The sequence below is a fragment of the Spermophilus citellus genome (genome assembly GCF_964194105.1).
Source record: "Spermophilus citellus genome assembly, chromosome: X".
Taxonomy (NCBI): domain Eukaryota; kingdom Metazoa; phylum Chordata; class Mammalia; order Rodentia; family Sciuridae; genus Spermophilus; species Spermophilus citellus.
Genome location: NC_138190.1, coordinates 33216848 through 33244146, shown reverse-complemented (window position 1 = coordinate 33244146; position 27299 = coordinate 33216848). Strand labels below are relative to the sequence as shown.

The 27299-nt window shown below is 48.0% G+C and overlaps 1 long non-coding RNA gene across 2 annotated transcripts in view; it reads right to left on the bottom strand.

Annotated features, from left to right (window-relative positions):
• Positions 1-21499, bottom strand: part of LOC308639255 — a 61421-nt gene extending 39922 nt beyond the window's left edge. Inside the window, exons 1-4 of one of the 2 annotated variants that reach the window (XR_014020028.1) lie at positions 21450-21499; positions 19318-19391; positions 18578-18680; positions 11422-11800 (exon numbers count right to left, since the gene is read on the bottom strand). This is a non-coding gene — a long non-coding RNA (uncharacterized lncRNA). Of the gene's footprint in view, positions 1-11421; positions 11801-18577; positions 18681-19317; positions 19392-21449 lie in introns of those variants that run through there. The other variant, XR_014020027.1, reaches the window with a different exon arrangement.
• Between the last annotated feature and the right edge of the window lie 5800 nt (positions 21500-27299).

The following is a 27299-nucleotide window of genomic DNA, read 5'->3' as shown; positions in this document are numbered from 1 at the left end:
TTCTGTTGACCTGAAGTACACTTATTAGCATTCCCAGAGCCAGGGACCCCTTCTCAGGCAGGGCACTACCTTATTCCAAGGACCCAGAGACCTTTCTTTCTCTCTGCACAAACTCCCCCCCAATAGCTAGGCCAAGTCACTTACAGGGAAACCCAGGTGACTCTAGGACCCTGGAATTGACAGCTCTGGCCTCTGCCTGTGGTCACTTTGACCTGAATGCTTCTTGGGGCATTTTCATTTCAAACAAATAAAATCAACTTTCCCCTCTTTCCCCTAACAGAATACCCCATTTTCTGTCAGCCATTTTTCTCGCCCCCTGCTCTTGAGAATCATGGTTAAGTCCTTCAACAACACAGCTGCCTCCAAACCTGAGCCAGTCCTCAGCCTATTCCTATGTGCATTTGTCTCCTGTTCTCTCCCTGCCGTGGCACCCCAGGACTTTAGTGAGGAGCTGGGAAGAGTCAGGCATAGGCTCCCTTTCCCTAAGGCTGGGAAGAACAGTGTGCCCCAAATCCAGCAGGCTCTGCACCTCTGAGCCCCCAGCACAGGGCTGCTAGTTAATCTTGCCTGGTGTGGGCCCGCCCCACCTCTGGGCCTGTGCGTTGTCAGTTTTCGCCTTGCCTGGAAGTGATTTGAGTGAGTTGAGAGATTAAATGGTGGAGGTGCTAGCCATTTGCAATTTGTCGTTTTGAACAAATGCTGGTTACTATTTAAATGAGAGTAGGAGGAGATGGGGTGAGCTTAATCCTCTCCTCCGTGGTGAAGGGGTTATCTGTTAGTGATTTTGCCTAGCTAGTTAGTACCCATTCTCCATCTTCTCCCCCCTTTTTCTTTGGGGAGCCATGAGCTTCTCAGTCTATTTAGCTCAAGTGAAGTCAGTCATGTTCCCTGGGCCCTGGAGTGGCCAAAGGTACAGTGGCAGCTATAGGGATTTTTCTGGAACTTCTAGGAAAGAGTACTGCCTCTGTTATAGTTCCTTTATCAACGAAATGTAAATCTGAAACCACTGATGGTCATCTGTCATCAGCTGGGCCTCAAGTCAACTGCCATTTTAATCTATTGGTTTCCTGAGTAAATATATTCCTCTTTTTAAAAAATGGAGTCAGTTCAAGTGGCATTTTTCTGCCCGTTTGGAGTTCAAGGTCCTTGCTTCTTGTATACCCTCTCACTGATTTCTGATTGTATTCAGCTTTGTGGTGTTATTTTGCTATTTCTTTATCTCTTTTGGGGGGAGTGTACTAGGGATTGAACTCAGGGGTACTCAACCACTGAGCCCCATCCCCAGCCCTATTTTGTATTTTATTTAGAGACAGGGTCTCATGAGTTGCTTAGCGCCTCGCTAAAGTGCTGAGGCTGGCTTTGAACTGCTGATCCTCCTGCTTCAGCCTCCCAAGCTGCTGGGATTCCAGGTGTGTGCCACTGTGCCTGGTTTGTAGTGTATTTTGATTTCCATGTGGAGACCCACATCTCCAATTGCATTAAGCCCATACTGAGTAGGGCTCTTGTCTCCTGGGCCAGCACCCTGGAATTGCAAATGGCTCCCCATCACCTTTTCCAGTCCCCAACCCCTGGCATAGTCACTACATGACAGAGGCTAAGGGCCTTATAGCTAGGCTAACTCAGCCCTCAGGACAACCTATGAAGTGAAAATTATTACTGACCCATTGTCCAGATGGGAAAGTGAGGCACTGAAAGGGTATGTATCTGACAAAGGTAATAGTTAAAATACCTGCAGAGTCAAGATTTGACTCCAGGCAGGCTTGCTCCAGAGTCTGTGCTCTTAACCAGTCTAACCTGCCGCTTCTCAAATGTGTTGCTGATAACTCACTTATTTTCCAGGTCAGGATGCTTTGAATTCCTCTTGTGTCCCCAACACTTTGACACAGGATCTGAATTTGTCATCCTGCCAGATTGGTATGAATGCATCATGGCTGCCCCCAAGATTTACGTCAGGCCCCTCACCTGTGCAATAACCTGTGCTAGAGAGCCCAGGTTATTCCTTGTCCCTCCTAGTTGTCCTGGAAAGGAGGCTATCCCTATCCTGGAGTCCTGTATGTAGTAGGCAAGGCACCCTCACCATCGAGGGCGTACAGCAAAGTGGCCACAATTCCATATTTAACTGCTCTGCCTTAGCATCTGAACTTCCAGGCCTGGGCACCTTTGACAGCCTTTACTTAGTGGCCTATGTGGCCAAACAGTTTGCATTTCCAGAATAGAGAGGCTGACCCTAAGACTACCTTCAGGATGTGGCAAATTGTCCCTGAGTCTACACTTTGGTGATTGCCTAATATTGTAGAACTACCCAGCCAGAATGTTCTGCACTGAAAACAGGCCTGCAGAGGCTTAGACTTAGACTTATCTAATGAAAACTGCCCCTCTCCCTTCTCCAACGATATACCATCCACCTCTTGCCTTGTAGTTTTTAAACCGAAATCGAATTTAGTCATTGCAATAGCCTCACTGGTTTTTATTATTATTCCCATTATTTGGATGAGAAAATCGAGGCTTAGGAGGTTTCAAGTAAGAGATGGTAAGGTTGAGGGGCTGAGGTTATGGCTCTGCAGTAGAGTGCTTGTCTAGCCTGTGTGAGACCCTGGGTTCAATCCTCAGCACCGTATAAAATAAATAAATAAAATAAAGATTAAAAAAAGAGATGGTAAGGTTGAAGCTGGGCACAGTAGTGCACAACTGTGATCCCAGCATCGGGGAGGCTGAGGCAGGAGGATTGCAAGTTCAAAGCCAGCCTCAGCAATTTAGTGAGACCCTGTCTCTAAATAAAAAAATAAACAGACTGGGCATGTGATTCAGTGGTTAAGTGCCTCTGCATTCAATCCCTGCTACAGAGAGAGAGAGAGAGAGAGAGAGAGAGAGAGTAAGGTTGAGGCTTTGAGACTGAAAGTCATGTTTCTTGACTTTGGATAGTCTGTCAACACCATGGGAATTTGACCACTTTAAGGAAACTTGATATATTGGTCACACATTGGGCATCTTCATTTTGTTTCACTTTATTTCCCTCCCTCCCTCCCTCCCTCCCTCCCTCCCTCCCTTCCTCCCTCCCTTCCTTCCTTCCTTCCTTCCTCCCTCCCCCTTCTCTCTCTCTCTCTCTCTCTTTCTTTTTTTGGTGCTGGGGATTGGACCCAGGAGTGCTCTATCACTGAGCTACATCCCCAGTCCTTTTTATTTTGAGACAAGGATCTTGCTAATTTGACGGGGGCTGACCTTGAGCCTGTGATCTTCCTGTCTCTGCCTCCAGAGTAGCTGGGATTACAGGTGTGCACCACTGTGCCCTGCTTCATTGGGCATTTTCTACCTGCCAGTCACCAAACTAGAAACCCAAGAATTAGAGGTGGCTCAGGAAAAGAAGCCATAGTCAATGTGATACAAGTCATGATGGTGTTAAAGACAGGGTACAGAGGAGATTGTGAATTCTCCCAGTTTGACAAGGTGACTCTGTTAGAGAAGGTTCTGGAGAAGTGACAATCTCCTGCTTGATGCTTAGATAAGCCAATTAGTTAAGAGACAGATGAGGGCCCACAGAGGATGTAGCCAATGTTCTATAGTCTTTCCCAGGCTGGCTCTTACCACGTTTGCCTGTGAGCTTTATCCTGTACTCACATCTCCACAAATGTAAGTTCAGTAACATACCCATTTTACAGATGAGAACCCCTTTCTAGGGGTTTGAAAGGGAAAAGGGCAAAGAGACAAGCACTCACTCTTTTCTAGAACACATTCCAGCAGTTGCTTCTGCTTATGTCCCATTGGTCAGACTTGGTTACGTGGCTACACCTGGCTGCAGGCCAAGAGATGTAGTCTTTACTTGGGGATAGGAACTCGTACCCAGCTAAAAATTGGGGCTCTATATCTAACAAAAAGAGGAAGATAGATATTTGCAAAACTAGCAGGCTCTGAATGCATTTCCTTGAGAGCCATCCTGGCAATGGGACCTCCCAGGGATGGCACAGGCTGCATGAGGACTGGCTGGCATTTTAAGGCTACAACAGTTCACCCCATATTCCATCTTCCTTGAGAAACTTTTGGGGGAAGAATGCTTCTTCCTCTTACTCCCCCCACTTTCTTTTACTTTTTTGAACAGGAGATTGAGCCCAATGATGTTTAACCACTGAACCCCATTCCCAGTCCTTTTAAAATTTTATTTAGAGACATGGTCTCACTGAGTTGCTTAGGGCCTCTCTAAATTGCTGAGATTGGCATTGAACTTTTAATCCTCCTGCCTCAGCCTCCTGAGCCGCTGGGATTACAGGCATGGGCCACTCCCTCCTTTCTCCTTCTTTGTTTTTTAAAATGTTTTAGTTGTAGATGGACACAATACTTTACTTATTTTTATACAGTGCTGAGGATCAAACCCAGTGCCTTGCACGTGCTAGGCGATCGCATTACCTTTGAGCCCCAGCCACAGCCCCTCCCCACTTTCTTTTTGAGACTGAGTTTCTTTCACCAGGTTGGGCGGGCATCTCTCCATCTCTCCTGGGGCAAAAACATCCCTTGTTTAATTCACAAATAATTAACTGCTATAGTCATTTAACGTATACACAGACGGCATCACCGTAATTACACAAAATATGTTACACATCAGGCACGTGAAATAGGGGCAATTCACCACTGAGCAGGGGCTGGAATCAGAGGTGAATGGAGACATCGACTGGTCAGGCCTCCTTCCCAGCTGGGGTCCCTTTTCATTTGCAGCCTTCTCTCCACAGCCTGCGGGAGATTGCCTGATCCTTGGCCGTGAAGCTGAACCCCTGTGAGTGTACATATATTGCCAAGTTCACCCTCTGCCTTCGCCTCTCTGCTGAGAGTCTGGGGAGGGCTGACAGTGTCACAGAGCAAACAAGAGGAAGCAAGAGAAGAAGGCAGAGAGAGGTGCTCAGTGTTCCCCAAACTCAGACAGCAAGCCTGGTTAACCCTAAAGGTGCACCTGCATCACCTGGGGAAAAGGTTGCCCTGGGGGGGGGAGGGGCAGGGGCTTCTGTCTGTCTAAGGAGCTCCTAGGTTCTGCTGTCACTGCAAGCCCAAGGACCACACTTTGCATAGCAAGGATTTACAGTCATTTTCAAATTCCTTCTTCCCTTTAATCCTCCCAATGACCCTGTTTTACAGATGTCAAGTAACTTGTGTGAGGTCCCCGGCCAGCAGCCCGGGCTTGCTGTTTAGTGAGCCGAGAGAGCCCGAGAACATTTCCGCATGTGGGGGCGGGGGGGGGGGCAGATAAAGCTTGGAGGGCCGGAGGATGCCTGGGATGTGTCCTGGATGTGAGCCCAGAGGCCTTGTTTTTCAAGTACCAAGAAGCCGAGACGCGCAGAGGAAAGAAATGGCTTGGGGGGCGTAAAACAGGATAGGATTAAAAAGAAGAGTTGAATCTATCATGTGTTAGCCTGGGCCAGGCTGGACTTTGTTACCAAACCCTGTGCCTGGAATTTCTCGATGTGGGGAGTGGCTGTCTCTTGGGAAATGCTCACACTTTCTAAGATCAGATCTCTGTGTTCTGCCTGCAAATGTCTTGATTTGGATTCACAAAGGAGGAGGGGCTGTCTAGGGACAGCAAGCAATAGAGCCATTGTTCCAAGGAGAGCATATCCATTCTCTCCTGGGTAGTGGGTAGTGGGGAAAATGTTTTGCTTGGTGACCGGGTGTGTGTCCAGGATTATGCTTATGCATTAAATTAGGTTATGCATGTGAAAAGCTTAGCATCTCGGTATGAGCTCATTATGCAATGGTTATTGTTAATTATATTGGGAAGTCAACGGGGCCTCTTGAAATATGATGTAAGAGTCTGATGTCAAGTGCCTTCCTCCATGGGTCAGCAACACCTGCTGAGAACCATCAGAGTGAGAAGAAGCCTTAAGGATGCTGTAAGTTCTTACAGAACGTAGGATTTACCAGGGAGACGCCAAATGTATCAAGAAGCTCCTAATGAGTACATCAATCCAGGTGTCCGCAAGGGGCGGATACTGGCAGGACCCAGGGTGGTCCATCTGGGGAGGCTGGGCACAGGAAAAGCAGGAAGATGTGGCTGTGCTTCTAGGTTACGTCAGGTCCTTTGAGAAACGGATGCCAGGGAAGATTAAATAGACAAGAGTTTTATTAGGGAAATTACCCAGGAGAGGAAATGAGGAGGGGCCTGGGGACGGCCAGGCAAGATGAAAGTTGTGATCACCTGAGTGAAGGACAGAGGGCGGTGAGCATCCTAGACCATCTTGCAGTCTATGGAAGATTCCACAAGGAAGGCAAGCGGTCCTTGAGCCCAAGCCAGCTGCCAGAGGACTCGAGTTTCTCATAGGGCTGACCTGCATTTATGGCCTGCCACGTGCGGTCGTTGACTGTACCCTGGGTCCAAATGCTGGGCTGGATTCCTGAGCTCAGCAGCTGGGGCCCTGCACGCCCTCTCTCTTATGTTCCCTGGAGTCAGAGGTCTGGGGGGCACATTCTTGTGGATGCCACAACTTCCAGCACAATTACTTTCCAGTAAACTGCCTGCCAGAAGGGGGAAAGACCTTGAGCTTCTCTGGGACAGAGGCCCCAAGCCAATTGTGCTGCCTAGCATGTAGTTATCACTCCATAAATATTTGTTAAATGACCAAAAACCTGGAAAGCTAATCCATCCCTGAAGTATTTGTTTTCATTTTGCTAAATGGACCCCCTAAAATGAGATTGATTCCTCTCTTTCCTAAAGATTCCCCTTTTGTGACATTAATCTATTTTGGCAGTGTATCACCAGGGCCTGGCGTAGCCTGCTGTGAGAGTCTTGCAGGGTGAGAGGCCCTGTGGCCTGGCCTGCTGGGCTTTCGAGGTCCTTCCTGCTGTGTGTGGACAACAGGGCTCTGCTGGATTAGCTCACTCAGGGACAGCCTTGGTCCAGCAGGGCCACCTTGGGGTCAGATTTGCCACGAGACAAGAATGTGAGTAGAGATTCGCTTTGCTGCTGGAGGGAAAGGCTGTGTGTGTCTTTCATTGCCAGGGCTTGCTCCTGTCCCTGCCCCTCCGCCTGACATGCAGCAGGCACAACAGCCAGGCAAGGGAGGGGTTTGCGAAATGGGCAGGTGCTGGGAGACTGGGCTTGCAACCAGGAGAGATGTAGCTACGACCCTCCGGACCAGCCTCCAAGGCCTCCCAGGACTCTAGTACCCCAGGGGCAGCTCTGCCCTGCATCTCCAGAGGCTTCTGAGCCATCCCAGACAATGAAGGCAGATTCTCTGTGTCCACCTTCTGCCTGGAGGGGAAGATAAAGCTTCTTGTTTGTCCTGTGCTAATACATTACTGTGGTGTGACCTGTGGCACACAAGGACTGATTACTGAGGGTGCACGTGTGGGCCCACCAGAACTGGGGAGGGGAGTTGATGTTAAAGAGGGATTGTAAAACGAGAGGTCAATTTCACCACACAGTTATACCACTGACAATATTTTTAACAGAATCTGTTAGTGCCAGTAGCTTAGAATCCCCAAACAACAACAGCAAAAATAATAATAACAACAATAATAAAAATAGCAAGTGCTTACATAGCACTTGCAATGAACACATCTCACTCTAAGCTTTTTACATATATTAATTCATTTAACCCTGACATTGCCCAAAGAAGAAAGTTCTACTATCATTCCCATTTTACAGATGAGGAAGCCATAGCCCAGAGAGGCTGAGTAGCTAAAACTCTAAACCTGTCTACCACAAAGTCTGAAATCACCTTTCTGTCCTGTAGGGTGTCCTTTGGCTTAAAGAGAAGAAAAAAAAAAAGAAAATTCTTCCCCAAGCATGAGTGGACTTTTGTAAACCTCCCAAGACAGTGCTCAGCCTCTGGAGAAATCCATTCTTTACGTTTAAAACAAAAAAAAAAGGGGGACTCCCCAGTTCCAGGTTATCAGTTACCCAAAAACCCCTTACTTGGTAGAGGACTTATAGTTCTTAGCCCCCAAGAGGTCTGTAAATGTTGGAATGAAGCACAGGAATTGCTTTGGGGAATAATTCCTGTCTTTGTTATTTACTTCTCATTATTTCCTGGGAATTAAGTGGCCAAACAATTGTGGTCATGTATATTTTCCTGATTTCTGGATTGTGAACGCAGCCAGGCGGTGTCTGGGAGTTGTCAAGGTTTAGACACCTCCTCTGATACCCAGATGCTGTGCATTGAGAACTGATATTCAATATGCTAGGCTGTGCAACGCTGCAAATGCCTTCTGAGGATCAAAGAAAGATTGGATTGTTGAGCCTCGTTTTGTTGTTGTTATATTTTTACTGCATTAAGACTCATTAACCTGTTGTTGTGCAACAACTCACCCAGCCGCTTAGGGCTGTCTTAAATTATCTCCCATGGTTACTGTGTGTCAGAAATTTGGGAGAAGCTCAGTGGGGCCCAGCAGGGCTCATCGGGTTGTGGTTCTGTGGGTCTCTGATGCAGTTGCAGTCATAAGGGGGCTGGAGTGGAAGACAGGGGCAGTGCTGGTAGGGCTCTTTTGGGTGGTCTTTTAGCCTGTGGTAGTTTGGGCTTCCTTCCAGCATGGCAGCCTTGAGTGGTGAGACATGGTGAATCAGAGCTGCAAGTCCAGGTGCTTCATGGATCTGGGAGGAAATGGCATGTCTTGCATAACCTAGTCTCAGCACTCACACAGGGTCAGTTCTGCCAGAGTTAGACATCAGTGAAAGGAATATAAACATCATTTCTTGCATTAGATTTTTTTTTTTGGTGGTTGGTGAAACTAAAAATACCTGACAATAATAAATTAGAGGAGGAAAAGTTTATTGGGGGATCATGGTTTCAGAGGCTCAGTCCATGGTTTGGCGGATTCCATTAGTCTGAGCCCAAGGTGAAGCAGAACTTCGTGGTAGAAGGAGATGGCAGAGGAAAGCTGTGAGCTCCTGGCAGCCAGAAAGCAGAGCAAGAACCTGAGGAGCCAGGGGAGCAGGATATAATCCAAGGGCATGCCCCCAGAGACCTGATTCCTTCGGCCACACCCTACCTGCTTCCAGTTACCACCAGTAAAGTAGTCCTTGCAAATTGTTAATGTGTGAAATGTATTAATCCATTGATTAGGTTACAGGTCTCCTAATCTAATTTTACCCCTGAACATTAACACAGGCGCTTCTGGAGCATCTTGCAAAAATACAGCCTGCCACAGATGGGGCGGGGGAAGGGGCTGGCCAGGAGTGGAAGAGCCCTGCAGGGGTCCCTCGGCCCACACTGTGCCTCTGATAGTTCCACCTCCTGTACCCTAGGAAGTTGAGGCAGAGGAAGGCAGTGAGGGATGGGCTGCCTAGGGATGGGAGGTGACCAAGGGAAAGTTCCAGGGGCTGCCACTTAGGAGAGAGAGCCAAGTCAGTGAGCAGGCCTCCTGTTTCAGAGGGGGAGGAAGAGTAGGAGTTCAGAGGATGGGGGTGGGAAGGTGGGAGGCCAGTGTGAGCCTGGGGGGGACTTCACACTCAGCTTGGGAGGCTCAGCCCAGAGCAGTGAGATAGCATTACCATGGCTGCTCCCCACTCATCTACAGGAGGGCAGGCCCTGGGCTTCTGGATTTGCCCGAGTTGGCCTGGTGTGGCCCCTGCCCAACCCCTGCTACTGGCCCTCCAGACAGATGGGAACAGTCCCCTAGGAAGGGGCAAGGACAGGGGGGATGTGGGTAGACAGCCTGCATCCCAAAGCCCTGCCTGGGAGCGGGTGGCCCAGAGCCAGGCCTGCATGAGAAATTGATTACGTGGCCAAGTTGACCGCTTAAAGCCTCCGCTTGCAGAGAGCGGCATCCATAAAGTGCTGCCCCCCACGCCGGGCGCCTCAGCGGCCTCTGTTTGAAGGTAAATCCATCCATAAGCCTGCCGTCACTCCAGGCTTAATGTACATGATTTCTGGCATTTACAGCAGCGCAGCTCCAAACGCTGGAAGAGACTCCAGCAGAATAATTTGCCAGGGGAAGGCGAGCGGAGTAGCAATTGCTCATGGCACATCTGAACAGCGTCGGCTCTTGGGAAAACAAGCTTCCTGACAATACGTGTCCCGCTGGCCCCTCTGATGGGAACCCCGCTGCTAAGGAGGGCTTTTGTGCTGTGCAGATGGGGTGCTCGTGGGCTTTTCCCTCGTGAGTAGGGGCTGACATGGGATGGCTTTAAGGCCCTGAGTCGGGGCTGGAAGGTAGAGGCATGCAGTGATGGGCTAGGGAGGGCCAGGCTGGGCCCAGGGTGCTTCTCATCACAGAGGTGGGGTGGTCCCTTAGGACCCTGAAGACTTTCTTTTTTCTTTTCTCCTCCTCCTCCTCCTCCTCCTCCTCCTCCTCCTCCTCCTCCTCCTCCTCCTCCTCATTCTTCTTCATTTTTTGGTGCCAGGGATTGAATCCAGGAGTACTTAACCACGAATCACATCTCCAGCCCTTTTTTATATTTTATTTTGAGATAGGGCCTCGCTGAGTTGCTTACGGCCTCACTAAGTTTCTGAGGCTGGCCTCAAACTTGCAATCCTCCTGCTTCAGCCTCCCGAGCTGCTGGGATGACAGGCGTGCACTGCTCTGCACCTGGCCTGAATACTCTCTCAGATGTTGGGACCCTCCACTTTGATTCAGGGTGGACTACAGATCTGCAGTTTTGTTCACTGGTTGGAAGGGCTGGGGCTGGCTGTACCATCCTCAACTCTGGATGCTGCCTGCACCCCTCTGAGTCCCCAAGATTATCCCTTGGCAATTTTCTCTGGGTCTCTCTCCTTGTCTCTCCTTTTCTTAGTTTGTCTTTGTGTGTCTTAGCTTTCATATGTGTCCACAAATCTCTTGGCCTCTGCATATCTTTCAATCTCTCTCTTGCTATGTCAAATTTTCTTTTCTCTTTCAGATCCTATGGCAGTACACAACCTGAGCGTGCTTCCCCAGCGGGCAAGCCAGCCCACCCAGTATTGTGTTTGTACTTTTACTTTTCCTGGCCCAACAGCATCCCCTCCCTGCCTCTCCTGTCCAGCCAGTCCTCCCAGCCAGGAAGTCAGTGACGGATGCAGTGCACTCAGGCCAGTTTTGTCTTTCAGGCATGTGGTGTATTTTTACCTCCACTTCCACTCCAGACCTGCTGGCTCAGGGCTCAGTTCTCAGAGCAGGTTGGAGACATGGGCACATATGTACGCAGTCCAAAAGCAAAGCCTCCTGGCTCTGCCCTGGCCATTTCCTTGCTGCGTGGACAGTGTCATTTCCTCTTGTCCCCTTTAATTTTCTGACCAGGAGGCATCTGAGTATCTAACTATATGATGCCGACAAGATCACTGCCCTCCACATGTGGATGGTGCAAAACTCTTGTAGGCCTGCCCTCTCTTCTTAAAAAAAAAAAAAAAAAACAAAAACATTTGGTGAGATTTCCCCTTCCCTATCCCAAAGCAAATTCGAAGATGAAGGTTCACATATAAGGAATTTCCAAAGGAAGTGTGGCTCCCGGAAAAACGATAAGGAAGGGGAGGAAGTTGGACAGGGGGGGGAGGAAGCCAGGCAGGGTGTGATCTCAGAAAAGGACCTTGGAGGATAACCCTGGCCTGGTCCCGCTAAGGAGTTGTCGCACTGCATGGAAGGGACCAAGGGCCAGTCTCTTGTGACCAACTCTGGTGGTTGGGGGCAGTCTAGGAGGGGATGTAAAGTTCCAGACAGATTCAGTCCCCCACACATCTGGGAAAAGAGGGTCCGACAGGCCAAGGGCTGGCTGTCCTAGGAAGACAGGCTGTGGGTGCATCTCAGTGGCTCTGGACAAAGCACCACATTGCCTTCTTGAGTCACCAGGACAGCTTCTCCTGTCTCCTTCTCCTCGCAGCCTCCAGCTTTCCATTTCACTCCTGGTATTCTTAAAAGGTAAATCAAAAGCAAAGCAAAACCAGGCATGATATTGTCTGCTTAAAATGAGCAACAAAGAGATTTGAATCTCCAAAAGCAAAGAGTTTCTTTGGGAATAGCAGGAAATTGCCACCCAAGATATGCATGATATGGTGGGCCAAAGGTGCATCCCAGGGGATTGGGGCAAAGGGAAACTTTTATTTATTTTCTTAGCCCTAATTTTTTTTTTTTTTTTTTTTTTTTTTTTTTTTTGGTATCATGGATTGATTCTAGGAGTACTTATCCACTAAGCCACATCCCCAGCCCTTTTTATTTTTTTTTAATTCAAGACAGGGTCTGGCTGAGTTACCTAGGGCCTCACTAAGTTGCTGGCTTTGAACTTGAGATCCTCCTGCCTCAGCCTCCTGAGTGCTGAGATTACAGGTGTGCACCACCACATCTGACTAAGAGGAAGCTTCAGAAGACAAAAAGGAGATGTCCTCGAAAGGTATTTTGAAACAGAGATCATTGGTTATCAAGGCTTGTTGTGGGAGCTCATTGGTGGAGACAACCATTGTAGGATATGAGTCCTTCTGTCAGCGACTTATCTGTAATACAGTGGTTTTGAGGAAATCCTTCCATTGTTTCATCATAGGCATACATGTACAAGGGCCTGTCCTTTCTGGTCACCTGGTTCCACCTGGTTCCATTTTGTTAGGGGTTGACATTTGTGACTCCATTTTGATGCTGCTAACTTTCACATCATGTAGAACCATCTGTCCACCTAATCCATGGTAAGCCTAATGATCCAACCTAAATTCCTATAAACTCATATAATGATGATGATAACTCATTATTGGAACATTTACATATATACCAGGCATGAATCTACATATGCTTATTAATTCATCAAATCCCCATAACAAATCCTATGAAATGGTTACTATTATTGCCCCCATTTTACAGATGGGGAAAACTGAGGCAAAAGAGGCTAAGTCTGTCCAGGTGTGATTCTGAGCCAGTGTCAGAGGCAGTGTTTGAACCCAGGGAGACAGACTCCAGCGTTCACATTCTTAACCATCATGCTGTGCCCACGCTCAGCTTAACATGTGGTCTGGAACACATGGGATTGATTCCAGTCCCGAGCATTAAAAACACTGACCCCCTTCCTCTCCAAACACTCCATTTTTAGAATCCAACTCTCTGTTCACTTGTACTAATTCTTACAGTGCTTTTGATGTTTTCAAAAAGACCACATTTCACACAGCCTCTGGTCTTAAATTTGCTACTTTGGAGGACAAATGCCAAGTGGCATTGCACAGAAAACAATCCCTAAAGGACTGAGGCTCTGCTCTGTCTGTGAGGCCAGCCTCTGAGAACAGCCTTCACCTCCACAACAAGGGTGACCGAAGCTTTTGCCTGGATGGGCAAAGGTTGGAGACAGGGGCCACAGTGATTGGCTTAATGGCAGCAACGGAACTGTGGGTGGGGGGGGGAAACAAACCTCATCAGATCATCTTTCCAGATGCTCAGTGAGGTGCCTGGGTCCACCTAGCTGCCCTCCTGGTCTCCACTCTCACCCGGGGTTCAGTAATCCCCCAGAGTCATAGAAATAAGACCACAGCACTGGACTGCTTTAAACCTCCTGTTACTCGGGGTAGGAGCTAAAGTTGAGGCTGCTGTTGCCCTGACTGGCCCCTCCTGACTTCCTCAGCCTCATTGTCCACCTGTGGGGATCTCCTTTGCCTGTTGCGCCTCAACATCTGACCTCACAGAGCCTCACTGGCTCCTGCCTGCCCCCAGAGTCTTTGCACAGGCCTTTTTCTCCTGCTTTCTCCCCCTGGGAGTTCAGTGTGGGCCAGGGAGCAGCAGGTGGGCATCTTCACAAATGCAAATTTGCAGCCCCGCCTCACACTTCTGGAATCCTGACCTCCTGAGTAGGGAGCCCAGCACTCTGGGCCTAACCAGTCTGCAAGGGTTTCTGATGCACGAAGTTGAGGGATTCCCAGCCTAGTCTGCTTCTTGTCACCTTACACTGCTCTTCACACTGTCAGGGAGACTCCCAAATTGCACTCCCAGTGTTCACTCGGGGTCCTTTGTGGCAGAGGGCTTGTTTTCGTTTGCAGTTGTGTTTCAGTTGTGAAATTGTTTGGGTACAGCCCATCTCCCTGTCTGGATGGTAAGCTCCTGGAGGCAGGAAACATGTTTGCTTTGCTCAAAATGTGGATTCATAGAACTCTGTAGGATGTTTGGCATACAGAGGACTTGATGAAAACTGAGTACCATTGCTGACTCTCCTGAGTCTTAGTCTCCTTGTCTATCACACAAGGCTGCCAATACTCAACCAGAGCCTCTCCGGTATCCTGTGGTGGGGTTTGTCACCAGTTGCAGCAGCAACATTACCTTGGGGCATAATTGAGTTCACTATGGGCCAGGCCTTGGCCGAAGTGCTTAGCAGGGGTTGTCAACAGATCTCCATTGAAAGCACCTTAAAAATCACAAGCTCCTGGAAGCAGGAGGCAATGGCTCCCACTTTCATACTTTCTTAGGTGGCTTGGGCTACTGTTACGGAGGGGATGAAATTAGATATTAACTCCTCATAGTTCTGACATTTATTCCTCATAGTTCTGGAGGCCAAAAGTCCAAGGTCAAGGTGCCCGCAGACTCAGTTCTTGGTGAAAGCCCTCTTCCTGGCTGACAGATGGCTACCTCCTCACTGTGTCCTCACATGGGGGTGGGATGGCAGGGAGAAGAGACACATCTCTTCCTTTTCTTAGAAAGACACTAATCCTGGTATAGGGGCCCCCCCTCTTATGCTATCATCTAAACTTATTTGCTGTCCAAAGAGCCCATGTCCTAATAACATTGCACTGGGGGTTTGGTCTTCAACATATGAGTCTGAGGAGGCTCAGACATTCAGTCCATTACACAACCATCAAGGCTCCTGGGACTGTGCTTTGAATATCTCAAGAGTGTGCCCCAGTGATTCCTGGAACATAGTCTTTCTTTCCCTCCCATCTCTCCAGAACAAAAGCAGTCAAACTTCCTAGAGCTAGAAACCATTCCAAAAGAATTTTAGCCTAGCCATAAAGAGAAAGGGCCATGTCCTGAGGACATCCTCCATTATTGTCCCTGAGGGGGGGGGGGCCCAGGACCAGATGCATGACTGCAGGGTTGACGGGAGTATGTAACAAAGACAGGAAAGAGGATGGGACTGGGTCAGAGGAATTGAATCCCTGTGAACTTAAAGGATGGGGCAAAGAAGAAAGAAAGGCTGCAGTAATGAGCTCAGGGATCCTGTCACAATAGAGAAGTCCAGCCGGTTGCAGGGGCGCAGGCCTATAATCCCAGAGGTTTCTGAGGCTGAGGCAGGAGGATCGCATGTTCAAAGCCAGCCTCAGCAACTGAGCGAGGTGCTAAGCAACTCAGTGAGACCCTGTGTCTAAATAAAATACAAAAAGGGCTGGGGGTGTGGCTCAGTGGTAAAGCACCCCTGGGTTCAATCCTTGGTACCAAAAAAAGAAAAAAATGATAAGTCCAGTTTGATAACAGCCTGGGATGATCTCAAAGGCTAAGCATACCCCCAAAGACTTTAAGAGGAACAAGGGCGAGGAGAGGCTGTGTCTTCTTAGGGACAGGGATCTAATACATCTCTGCAGCAGTCGGGCTGTGGGGACCACTGCCTGAGGTAAGGCCTCCTCTGCCTGGAGGGTGGGGAACCGGGTTTCCCTGGCAACTTCGGCTTTGTGTATTAGTGGAATAGATCATCTTTTCCACATTTCCCAGGAGCATACTAGCTCCTGGAGGGCTTCCCCTGCTGCCCTAGCACCTGTGACTTTTATAGAAGGACTGCTCTCAGGGGACTGGGGACACTTCTCCTGTGGGTGCATAAAGCAGTAGTTCCTAGGAACTTCAATTCCCCTGGGCCAGCGCTTGCTTGACCAGTAGCTGCTGATTGTGTGTGTGTGGAGGGAATGGGGGGGTGGATGGGGGGGTAGGTGGGGGGATGGGGTGATATATTCTCTGGCTTCAGTGCTCCCAATGGAGACCGACACTCAGGTGTGACCTTCTCTTGTCCCTAAAGTTACCCATCTTGGGGCTATGCTTGGGTTTTATGAAGAACATTTACCAGAAGCCTCGTGGATGGAAATCTTTATCTCAGAGTCTCCACCCTGAGGAATGTGATCTAAGACAGTTTCACCAGTTTCAATCATTCAAGCAGTAGTGGCAACAATGGTCATTTTCATTCTCTTTTTTTTTTTTTTTTTTTTGTACCAGGGATTGAACCCAGGGATGCTTAACTACTGAGCCACATTCCCAGCCCTTTTTATTTTGAGACAGAGTCTCACCAAGTTGCTGAGGCTGACCTCAAACTTGAGATCCTCCTGCTTCAGCCCCCAAGTCACTGGCATTAAAGGCATGCGCCACCATACCTGTTTAACAATGGCCATGTTCTGAATCTCTGCCATGGTCAGAGCTCTTTTTAAATTGGTTCTTTTTAGATATACATGACGGTAGAGTGTATTTTGACCTATCACACACACATGGAATATCACTTCCTTTTCTTGTGGTGGTGCATGATGTGGAGTTTCACTGGTCGCATATTTATATATGAACATAGGAAAGTTCTGTCCAGTTCATTCTCCTGTCTTTCCTATTCCCATCCCTTCCGTTCCCTCCATTCCCCTTTGTCTAATCCAATGAACTTCTATTCTTTACCCCCCCCACCACAGCTCTTTACAAATAAACTAGATCCTTGATTCTTCCAAACACCCCACAGAGAGTGAGGAAACAGGTTTAGAGAGAGCCGAGGAGTGTCCAGATTCACACATCTCAAGTGGCCTTAGAGCTGGATGGGATCCACCCATCTCCACATACACAGGTGTTTTCCGCTTGCTGCGGGTTGTCTGGGGTGCTGGCAATGCGCCATTCACTCTCTGAGCACCTCCCAGGGGCTGAGCATTAGACCTTGGGGGGCAGTGGTGAGGAGAACCTTCCCTCAGTTTGTAGAAGAGATGAACAAGCAAATGGACAATTTTAACAGCGTGGTAAAAGGCTGTGAAAAATCACAGCTTGCTCTGGGAATTCCCAGGACTGGTGCCATACAGTCAGTCTGGGAAAATTGAAGGGTTGGAAGGGCATCCAAAAGGGGAGCCCTTCTGTCTACACTTGAAATACTTTGAGAAAGTTCTAGTGGTTTCCATGAGACATCTTTTCTTCCCAGTCCTCTTCAGCCTTTCCTCATTTAAATCTTGATTTTTTTCTTATTTATTTATTCTAATTAGGTATATATGGCAGCAGAATGCATTTTGATTCATTGTACACAATTGCAGCACAACTTTTCTTTTCTATGGTTGTACACGATGTAGGATCAAACCATATATGCAGTCATACATGTACCTAGGGGAATGATGTCCATCTCATTCCATAATCTTTCCTGCCCCCATGTACCCTCTCCTCCCATCCCTTCTCTTTGCCCAAAGTTTGTCCGTTTTTCCCATGGCCCCTAGACTTGATTCTTGACTTTTCAACCTATCAATTGCTTCTCTGAATACTTGATTATAAATATCCCTTCTAAAATATGATGTGGGGATGTGGCTCAATGGTTAAGCATCCCTGGGTACCATAAAATAAAATAAGATAAAATATGGGACCCAGTCTAGCTTAAAACCCCAGGTATGGTCTGATCATGGCATGGACCATAACCTTCCCTGAAGGAGACCCCTTACTCCTATTAATACATCTACGCAGAATCTAGAGTTAGTGCAAACTCCTGAAGCTTTTGCACAGGAGATGGGTCTTCATTTCACATTGCAATGTGTCCATCTTATTTTTTTTTAAGTTGTTGATAGTCCTTTATTTTATTTCTCTCTCTTTTTTTTTTTTTTTTTTTGCGGTACTGAGAATCAACCCAGTGCCTCATGCATGCCAGGCAAGTGTGCTACCACTGAGCCCCAGCCCCAGCCCCTCCATCTTATTTTTATGCAACTGAATTTCTAAGCCGAATGCCACATTTTACACAGATTTCTGCGAATCTTTGTGCTGGTTATTTTCTCCCCACCCTCCAGATCCATCTTCTCCACTCTTTGCATGTTCCAGGGTTGGGAGGCTGATGTCTGTAGATAGTGTCACTGGACTCCATGGCTGCCTGGCTGCTTGCTGATTGTGACCCAAAGGAGGCACCCACAGGGTGTAAAGGGAGGGAGGAGTGGATTGGTGGTGACTGCATTTCTCTGTTTCTCTATGTATAGCCACTGCTACTGCCTGGGAGCTCCTCTTCCATGACCCTTTGGCTGAATTGTGGCAAAACCACTTGCTGCCCTTCCCCTTTCAGGCCAGGAGTGGTAATGGCCTCCCCACTGGTACCAGCCCCTGGGGGCTTAACCATTGCTGGTTAGCTTCCTCAACAGTGTCTCCGCCTTTGTAAACAGTGCTGTCCTTCAACTCTCTTCAATTAAACTTTCTGAGAGTGTGAGTGGTTCTTGCTGGGTCCCTGACAGATATAATTTAATTTTCTTGACTTCAGTTCATCATGCTAGTCCAGCAAAATCTTTTCAAGGCTTAGTTTTTCATCCATCATAATAGCTTTTTTTTCCCCCCAGCTCCGTCTTACCTGGAAACTTGCTAAACAAACCTTCTCTGCCATCTGAAGCCAGCCAAATCCTACAGTGCCCAAATGCATACGAGGGGATCTGGCTGGAAAAGCTCATGCATGCTCTGCCTGAGCAGGGATCCCCTGGATGAGCCAGATGCACTCCCTCCCCGACTTAGGAGTTTCCACTGGGAAGCAAGTTGGAGGATTGTTCACCTGGTGAGAGGAGAGGAAATAGAACGTGCAGAGCAAAGTGATTCTTGGAGAACAGTTGAGTAGTGTTGAATCCAGGGCACGATCAAGTGGAGACAGCGAACTCCTGGGAGAAGAGAGATGGTCTATACAGTAATGCTTATGGTAGTCTCGTTCTCTTCTTCTTCTGGTCCCCCTCACACAATGTACTCCCATGTGGCTGAATTCTGGTCAGTGGAATGTGGGTGGAGATTATACACATCATTTCTAGTCCTGGCTTGCAGAGATCTCACCCACAAAATTTTCCTCTCTACCCTTTTTCCGGAGCCTTGGCAGTTCATAAATTAAAGATGGCAGCATCGTAAGATGGAATCCATATGGCCAAATGACTATGAGAGGGCAAAGCCACTTTTGCTCATTATACTGTGCCAGGATGTGAGCAAACAAGTTTATTGATGAAGGCACCAGATTTGGGGATTATTTGTTAGAGCAGTTAGCCTACCCTGACTAATAGAAGAATGGGTACCGGAAGTGGGATTCAAAACCACACAAGCATACAGTTATTCAGTCAGCTACAATTTAGCAAACCATGCTGCCAGCCAGCCCACTTTTGTCCATATTTTACATAAGGATAAGCTGTGAGATTTTATAAAATGCTTGCATAAATCAAGAATACTTATGTATATGACTTTTCTCAAATCCACTGGGGAACTTATTCTGAGTTATCATTAAAAAAGATAGAATACGTTTGGCCTGACTCGTACATAGTGAATCCAGGATGGTCTATAGTGATCCTTCTTTTCTTCCTCTGCCCCACCTCTCTTCTTTCTTCCTTTTGCTAAGAGTTAAAAAAAAAAAAAAAAACAAAAAACCTCTTTAGTAGTCAATCTAAAGGGCTTTTTTTTCCCTAGGAAAACATTCTCAACTTTATGGTTCCATAATTCCTCAAAATCTACATTTCTCCTCTTTTTTTTGAAAGCAAGACATTTATTCTCTTTCAGTAAATTTAGCTTCCATGCATATAGAAAAATATGTATTTCTACCACTTCATAGAAAATTCCAGAACCTTATGATAGTTTGATTCTACTTACTCCCGCCTATCAGAACTTACATTTACCGAGTTATGTGCCAGCATTCCCAACAATGCAACCCTGTGACTCTGGTACTGTATTATGCCCATTCCATAGTTAGGAATACTGAGGTATACGAGTGAAGTAACCTCCCTGGGCACTTTCCAGCTTACAAAGGGCAAAGCTGGGATTCCCATTCCAGAGGTCTGCCCTCAGAGGTACCTCCTCCATATAATCGATGGTGTCGGCCACTGACAACACTTAGGCTATTGAGTTTGGTCTGATTGTGTTTTGTCTCCTTTTCCAAACAGAAGAGGCCCTGCAACCCAGCAGAATCCCACTAACAGGCTGGACAAGGAAGCCCAGGCCACTGGGCAATTAAAGCCACCCCTTCCCCAGAATGGAAGAAGACATCATTGGCTCTCCCACCATCAACGGAGCCCACCAAAGCCACCTTCTTGGACCCCACTCCATTGCCACCTGGTAACTTTCCTTGGAGCACTTGGGGGGCAAAGGAGAGGGAACATGCCTGCAATGTAATTAACACTATAACAACTTGTTTCCCCCTTGGAGAATTACACCATTAGCTGCTTCAATTGTGCATGAAATATAAATTACATTACTCGGAGGCATCATGTTGGAGCAGACGCGATGCTAACTGACGAGACTCTCCACGGTGCGTCCCACTCCGCAGCCAGTGGGTCAGAAGGAACACAGACCTTGAGGCTGAAGGCACAAGATCAGCCTGTGGTCTCCTCGGCTGCTCCATCATGCACACTCTTCCCTGGGCAGTCCGGGCTGCAGCACCTAACACGTGTCCCACTTTTTAAAGGGTTTCAAGTCTTGGATTTCCCTCTTTTCATCCTTAGCTTCTACACAAGCCAAAAAATCGGGGCTACTTTCTTTCTTGATGGTGTGTGCATGCGCACATACCACTGTGTGTATGTGCGTGCTGAATGCATGCACGCATGTGTATGCATGCATGCATGTGTGTGCATGCGTGCGTGTGCTGGAGGAGCCCGTCCATAGTATTAAGTGCCTGTCTGAGTGGTGGGAAGCGGGTGGGCAGACCCACTTGAGAAGGGAGGAAAGTAATCCTTCACCAGTCAGATCCAAACTGCTGCCTGGCGCTCATTCACCCTTCCATTCATTGATTCAGCTTGCTAAATGTGCTCCATCTTCTCATGACACCAGGATTTGGAAAGTTCCTTCACTGTCAGGAGAAGGTGTTCTGCCTTTTCGGAAGACATGCGGATTAATTTTGCATGTTTCCATTTGGAGAGGGAATAGGGACGCTGAGGACAATCCACAGTGACCGCCAATGTGCCTTTTAGGAAGCCACCACACCTCCAATCCAGGAGCCCTGTTCGCCATTCTTCTAACACCCCCCCCCCCCTGCCGCCGCCTGATCCCATGGGAATACTGGAGAGGGCTGCCCCTGGGTGTCACTAGCAGCTGCTGGGAAGGCTCTGAGCCAGCCCCTCTCACCAGAGCCCGTGTTAACGGGCAGGAAGTTTGGAAAGCGAGCCCGAAGCTGCAGGAGAAATTTGGGAAAATATCGTGCAATTACCCTAATGACAGCTGTACAAATCACACTACCACCCCTCGAATCCCCTGCCGCCAAGCAGAGCCAAAAACAGAAAGAGCCAAAAGCCACATATGGATTCAGGGAGACCTCTGGAAGCTGTCTCTGTAGAGAGCCTGGGCAGGGGGAGGGGCTGCCAAGGCTCCAGGGCCTCAGGTTCTGCTGTGAGGAAGGACCACCCCAAGGCTGCCCCCTGGCCGGAGCCCATTCAGACCAGACCCATCCCACTAGGAAGTCTGACCTTCTGCCTCCTCTCTGCCCGGCTTCCTGCCTCACGCTCCAGCCCAGCCGCACCCAGTCCAGGAGACTCTTTGAACAAGAGCTCACGGGATAGGGTGACAGCTGTCAGCTGTTATTGTCCTGGCTGGGAAAAACCTCCTCTATTCTGTAGATCCAAATATTTTCTTGGACTTTGATCAAGATCCAGATCCAGCCTGTCTTCCTTTTTCTCACAGAGCTGTCCTAGGCTCCCGCCCACACCCTGGGCACAACCACCAAAAGCACTCGCTGTCGCTGCCTCTCCATTCCCATTCCCACTCCCACAGGACCACCTGCTGCAAGGAATCACAAAACTGCCAGATGGGGGACAGGGAAGTGCTTCTGTTCCAGATGTCTGTCTCAGGCTGCACCCTAGGCACACAGTAGGTGTTTAATCATGGTTCGATGGAAGGATTGTTCCTCAACTGTGGGATTTCAGAAGCAAAGACTGTAGGTAGGTATTCGCCTGTTTTACAGATTGGGAAACTGAGTCTTGAGAGGCAACAGAGGTAGATAATAGGTCCCCTGCGTTTGCTAACCACCCTGCCAGCCATGGATCTGAGCATGTGGTCATTTCCGGTCCTATAGGGGAGTTATTGTTCAAAAAGAGGATGGAAGACAGCTTCCTCACTTTTGGGAATTGAGGAGATTCAGAGCTACAAAGAACTCCTAGGGAGCTCTGAACAATTTACTAAAAAGAAAAGATAAGAGGAGGAAGACTATGTATTAGACTAGAGCTGAAAGGACATTTCAGTCCTTAAGGTCTAGTGAGGTATCTGCAATGGTTAGGAATTTTCTCAAGGACCAGACAACTTCTAATATAACTCATGGCAACAATGGTTTTTATTTTGGGGAAGTTCCCTGGGGCAGACCTGGTGCCAAATCCTTTACCCACATTATCTCTGCAGCGGGAAAGGGTACTGGTTATGACTGTGGCCTTGGTGTCTGGACCATCCTGGGTTCCAGTCCCGACCCCCTCATCTCTCACCTATGTGATCTTGGGAGAATTGCAGAACCTCTTTGTGCCTCCTGCTCTGTCTGGATGTAACCAGGACTTAGAAGCTGCTTTTGCTAAAAACATCCAGTCTTCACTTGGGCCTGCGAATGTAAAAAGATTGGCATTTCTGCCTTCACTTTGCATCTGTCTCCTTCGCTCTAAGTCAGTCACCTTGGATTCCAGGAATAACAGGTCTGAGTGATGAACATCTTGCCAGGAGTTGAAACTACCCAGCAGGCAACAGCAACACTCTTTTCTCAGCCAAGTCCCCACCTGACCAATCCTGAGATAATGATCAATTACACTACAGGTGGACTACAAATGCTTGACTGTATGCTCTGGTTCTTCCTATTTATATAATCTGGGATCCTATGTGAGTACCACTGAAGATAGGGCTGGAAACACTGGTCCCCTTGTCTTCCTGGCATAGCTATAATGATTGAAGTTCCTTTCTTGCTTTTCACCCTTACTTTTCTGGTTTACCTTCCTCCCTCCTTCCCTTCCTTCCTTCCTCCCTCTTTCTTTTTTGGTACCAGGGATTGAACTCAGGGGCACTTAACTACTGAGCCACATCCCCAGGCCTTTTTGATTTTTTATTTAGAGACAGGGTCTTGCTGAGTTGATTAGGCCTTTCTAAGTTGCTGAGGCTGGCTTTGAAGTCACAATCATTCTGCCTCAGCCTCCCAAGCTGCTGGGATTACAGGTGTTCACCACCACACCTGGCCTTCTGTTTGTTTTTTTGAGGCAAGTGGCTGGACCTGATTTGTTGGGAGCCCCTAGAGTTGGGCCTCTGGCAATATTTAGAATGAGGGTAGTAGCACTTCTTATGTCAGTGGGCTCTAGGGAGATTAAATGAATTCATATATGTAAACAGCATAGAACTCTGGTCCTCATGGTGTAGTTTGTGGACCAGCTGCACCAGCGTTCCCTTCGAGTGCATTCTCAGGCCCCACTCCAGACCTGCTGAGTGCAAATCTACATGTGTTCAAGACTCTCAAGGGGTTCATGTGCTGGTTGGAAGCACTGACTGGTTATTGTGCCTGGATCATAGTGAGCGCTCCATAACTGTTGGTTGTGATTAGTGGTGTTATGGACCTCATCTGAATGTGAAGCACAGCCCCTGAACAGTGATACAGAGGTTAGACTCTGCCTCAGCTCCCAGAGCCAGGAGGAGGCCTTCAGTGGAACATCAGGGCAGCTCTGGGAAGAATAGCATGGTTAGTCACCCTCAGTACGGAGAATACCATGGCTTTGGGTCCCTGGGTACTAAGGCTTTTACAGTTGCATTACAACATAAATTTTAAATTTGTGATTTAATAAAAGACATAGAAAAATTTACCATTGAAAAAGTACAATTCACAATGTTTTGCGACTGTCATCACTATGTAGTTCCAAAACTTCTTTATCACCCCTAAGGGAAACCCCATACTCTTTTAGCAGTCATTCTCTATTCCCTCCCCTCCCCCAGCCCACAGCAACCACGAATGAATGGACTTTATCTCTCTCTATATTTTGCCTCTTCTGGACATATTACATAAATGGAGTCATTTATGCCAGTTCCTCAGCATAACATTTTTGAGATTCATTTATGTTGTAGCATGTATCACAATTTTGATCCCTTTTATGGTTGAATAATATTCCACTGTATGTTTAGACAACATTTTGTTTATCTGGTTATCTGCTGATGGACATTTGGGCTGTTTCCACCTTTGGCTTTGTGAATAGAGCTACTATGAATATTTCTGTACATATATCTATATGAGTCCCTGATTTCCGTTCTTTGGGGGTATATATCCAGGAGTGGAACTGAAGGATCCTATGTTTAACTCGTTGAGGAACAAAATGTGCTTTTAAGTGCCCTTATGTCTCAGAACTGAAAAGACCCTTAAGATCCAGAGAAAAACAACACAGCACCCTGATCTTGAGGGACCCCAGTCCAGGGAGTGAGTGGTGGACCTGCTTTTTGAGACCCACAGCCCTCTCGGGTGCCACCTCAGAATGGGGAGCCTCTATTTTGCTCCTTGCACCCGTAACCCCCTTTTAGGGAACAAGAGCAACATTTACCCTGGGAAGAAGCAATCCCAGAGTCTGTTGTTTATGAAGGAAACCAAAGGGGGACAAAAGAGCCGAGTGCAGAGCCCCAAGTGTGTTGTGGTGAAAGCCCCTCTGCTTTCCGGAGGAACCCCTCAGTGTGGCAACTCCTTCTCCCGATAGTGCCAGGTCAGGTCGTGTTGAAGTGGCCCATATGGGCCGGCATGGAAGTGCTCAGCACAGGCCGACATACAACAGGGCTTTGGATGCCTGGGTGGTCACTATTCAGTGGCTTCCTGTGTATCTTGGGCTAATTACTGGCTTTCTGTGATTCCCTCGATTCTTTCTGCAGCTTCCTGAGTAGCACTGCCAGATGAAGGTTGTTATGGAGAGGAGGGCAGGGTGGGCCCCAGACACCCCCGCCCAGGCAGGCAGCAGCCCTCCCCCACCTCGTGGGAGGGGAATTTGGCTTTTGCAGAGCCTCTCAGGTTAGAAGCCAAGCCGGAGCTCGAGAAGTGCGAGCAGAGAGAGGAAGGAGGAGGAGAAGGAGGAGGAGAGAGCTTTTCCTGGAGCAAATAATGACCAGAAAGGCTACAAGTCAGGATGAGGGGCGGCAGGCAGGCAAGCAGATGCTGCCGCTCCGGTTATTGCATCTTGAACTAGGGGAGAGAGGAGGGTGAGAGGTCGGCAGAGGCCAGCCTCAAAGCAGCCTCGAATAATGTTCCCATTCCTAACCAGCTGCACAGGCGGATTTTTTTTCTCTCTCTCCACTGTAAATACTCCAGCCTTCACCTCTACCGCACACTGAACCCCAAAGTGGGGCCCTTATCTGCCCGCCCCTCCCACCAACCTGTCCCTGTTGCCATGGAAACTATCTCCGGGGTAAGGTGATCTCTCTCTACTTGCAACCTCCCTGCTTTCAGCACCAATCAATCAAACCCCCCAACCCCATCTCCAAGGGGGAGGTCCTAGGGGAGAGTAAGAAAGGAGAGAAATTAAACACAGGAAAAAGAACAACAACAGTAATGAAAAATGAACAAAGAAAGGGGGTGATGTAATTCCGGCTGTTGATCAATTCCTTTTGTCCCTCCAGCCACCACACCCTTCCCGGGGCTTAAGTCCTAGAGGAGGAAGGGACTCTCAGTGGGGGTTTTCCAGAGGTCCAGGCTGGAAGCAGAGCAGTATTTGTGGCCCTGGGGGCCTCCTAAGATTTTACTCCTCCACTGTCCATGCTCCTCCTCCGAAGGAAGGTCACAAGAATGACAAATCATCATGGTCATGGGTAATTAGAGACAGGCTGGAGCTTACCTGCCAGAGTAAGCAAGGTCAAAACTGGGTTGACCATTGAGAATTTATTTCCTGTGGCAGATTGTATTTTGCACAAATAAATGGCTGAAACAATAGTTTTTGCCTTCCACGCTCTTCTGGAAACTTGTCTCAATCCCAGGCATAGAGGGAGTTTGTGTCCCCTCCCTTTGGACCTGGACAGGACTTATGGTCGCCTCTAGGAATGCAGTACAGGCAGAACTGATGCTATGAGGTTAGGTCAAAAAGGGCAGCACAGTTTCTGCCCAGCTGTCTCCCAAGATGTAGTCCTTGGAGCCCAGTCGCCATGCTGTGAGGAAGCCCAGACCAGACAGAGATGCTGACAGTAGCTCCACTGAGGTCCCAGCTGACAGCCATCAACAGCCAGACATGCAAATGAGGGAACTTTGGGGATGATTCCAGCATCAGCCACCAGCTGAAATCACAGAGAGAATCGCCTAGCTGAGCCCTGATAATAATAACTGATTATTCTGATTTACACCACTGCATTTCAGGTGGCTGGTTTCATAGAAATAGAAAACTAGAAATGAAGTTAGACATTAGGAATCTGATGTTTTGGGTTCTATGGCAAGATTTGCTCCAAAAATACTCACTTTAGCCTCTCGACTCATCTGCCTATAAAAACGCAGAGGTAGGAAGCTGTTACTTTCTCATGACTTGTTTGACAGCAGTTTTCACACTGGGGTACACATGGCCATAATCAGGCACTACTCTGTAGAATGCTGTGAGGGATCTAGGTGAAAATTACTACCCAGATGATGATTTTGTGCTCCAAAAGAAGCAGCCATGCATTTCCAGTGGGTACTGATCTTTGAACTCTCATCATGGATATTGGTCCTAATTATGCCAGCAGGTTCCCTATGGGTTGTTTATTCTTGGCTACTGTTCTCCCAACACCTCCTTCTATTTGTGGAGCACTATCCAATATTCCACTTTAACTGGACACTAGCTCCTGGGTAGTTAGCTGTCACATTTTGTTGTTGTTGTTTACAAACTTCTTCAAAGCTGTATATTCCAGATCTCAAACTTTAGGAGGTATTACAATTACCTGGAGGGCTAGTTACAAACAGATTCCTGGGTTCCGGCTTCTGAACTTCTAGTTCAGGAGAGGTTTGAGAATCTGTTTCTAACCAGCCCCCAGGTGCTGCTGATGCTGCCAGTCCATGGACCATGTTTTTGGTGGCACTGGTATACATTCTTACCCACATTTCTTCTTCTACTTCCTCTTCAACCTATCACAGTGTGGCTTCCCATTCCATGATGCTTCCTGCGAAGGGAACAGTCAAAACTCATGACTTGTGCTCATTCCTTACCCTCCTCCGTTCATCATCTCCACATCAATAAATGCCATTGAACTTTTCCTTCTTGCCTATTCTTCCTCTTTTGCCTTTTCCAACTCCGAACGCATCTGATTGCTCTTCGTCTCTTTTTCCTTGATCATTTCTCAAGGGTTGACATGCTCTAGTGTTTTCTTCTCCT